Below are 2,183 nucleotides of genomic sequence, written 5' to 3'. Positions count from 1 at the left end.
GTTTAAAGCAGCCAGCGCACCAATGAGCTTGCAGCTGCGCTCTCCAAAACGCGCATCCATCTCTCCTTGCACAGCATCAATAACACTGTAAAACACTCTCAGGAACTCTGTCTTTTCGCCAGTGTCCCTCTGTGACTGTCCAACCGTTCCTTCAACTACAAATGCACCAAAGCTCTTGTTAATTGTGCGTCTTCTCTTAGTTGGACAGCTGGGACCAGCCTCGTCAGTGGCTGAGGCTGGAGGAGAGCAGAGGTCCCAGAGCACAGTAAACTCATCCTCTGTGCGCAGTGATTTTATGCATTCAGATGCACTGTTCACAAGAGTAACCGCAGTGAACAGGTCCATGTTCTCGCTTTGTAGCAGTCTGTTTGGTGGCTCGAAAAGTAACAAAACTTTCATCGGGGGGCTAGCAAGGCTAGTAGTAGCCCTAGCCCTAACAGTTGGGCTAGTAGGACTTACCTCACTAGTGGTAGCCGTCGGGGTGCTAGTGTCAGGCTGCCCACAGTTGCTAATGCTGGTGCTACGTATGTCCATCGGGGTTGGGTGCAGCTGCACCTTTCGAGGATTTACCGGTAATCCACTTTCTTATATCCATCTTTATTCAAAAAGCTTTATCCATCAAAAAGCGCAGATTTCACTCAACTGCTCAGTGCTCGCCTGCCTCACACAACTGAAATGGCGGGAGCAGCAGCGTGCGTAACGTGCAACTTTCAACTTTCAACTTTCAAATGATTGGTTGTCACTAGAATCCCGTCCAACAAAATGAAAAACACACTATTGTTTCTCAATTTTAATGTCTTCATTTAACATAAAATATTTTTTTTTTTTTATTATTATTTTTTTTAATATCTGGCTGCCAGTTGGGGGGGCACCAGCACGTCTGTGGGGGGGCCTGGCCCCCTGAGGCCCGCCCATAGTGACGGGCCTGCATATGTGCCCTCAAGAGCTCTGCGCTCACAAGGCTCTGCCCTGCTCATTATTCCTAGCGTTAGAAGAAAGACAATCTGTGAGCGTGCGTTTTCTTTCCGTGCACCAACTCCCTGGAACCGTCTTCCACTGGATATCAGACAGGCTGAATCAGTAGAAGTGTTTAAAAATAAGCTAAAGACCCACCTGTTTTGCGATGTCTACATAGGCTGTTTTTTTTGTGCTGTTGTAATTTATGTGTGTTTTTAAATTGAAATCGTTGTTTTTAAATTTGTTTAACATTTTTTGTTTTTACCTATTATACTTGTGGTGCGAAATTGTGTGTTTTTAAAAAGTGAAATAGCTGTTTTTATATTGTTTAAAATGTGTAGTTTTTTACCTATTGTACTTGTAAAGCACTTTGACGTAAAGTGCTATATAAATAAAGTTATTATTATTATTATTATTATTATTATTATTATTATTATTATTATTATTATTATTATTACACGACGCCGTGTCGTGACTACTGCGTCGAGCGTAACATCACTCGAGGAGAGATTGGCAGTGAAATTCCAGATAAAATCCATGATGGGACTTCATCCTCCGTCCTCACACACACATGTCTTTCCCCCTCCATTAGTCTTCTGTTATTCAACACGAGTGTGAAAACGGATTGTATCCTTTATCTCAGAGACATTATGGCATACAATTTCTTAAATAGGCCTACTCCCTTAATTTGGGTGAGATGATAGACCTACTTTGCAACTTTACAGTTTTGGTAATAGTTTTTGGTTTCTCTACTGTAACATGACCAGGTACATTAATAATAATAATAATAATAATAATAATAATACTACTAATAGTAATACTTATTATTATTAATTACAATTTACAATACAAATACAACAATTGGGGGTCCCTCCAAAAAAGATTAAGGTCAACCACCAAGGCCTCATTCTGACCCAGGAAAAACCCTGGTATGTCCTGTATAACATGATAGCCATCTATGAGCAATGTACTGTATATAAGATGATGACCAAGGGTCTTTCTGCTGTTGACCAAGGGGCTGAGTCCTGTTGATGGGTCCCAATTTTCTTTTAGACTCTGTAGGCTACTGTATTTGTTCATTAAGATTTCATAAATATGATATGTTGTCTGAATTTGTCTTGTTTTATCAATGTTCTAATTATTATTATTGGTTTATTATGAACAGCATGTAAAATTGCAGGAAACTAGCACAAATAATTGGGTGGGAGAGAGGGGCCGCTGCTGCC

This window comes from Nansenia antarctica (genome assembly GCF_963989245.1).
Source record: "Nansenia antarctica genome assembly, chromosome: 3".
In the NCBI taxonomy this organism is placed as follows: domain Eukaryota; kingdom Metazoa; phylum Chordata; class Actinopteri; order Argentiniformes; family Microstomatidae; genus Nansenia; species Nansenia antarctica.
The sequence above is the reverse complement of the archived record's forward strand: the minus strand, read 5'-3'. Positions refer to the sequence as shown.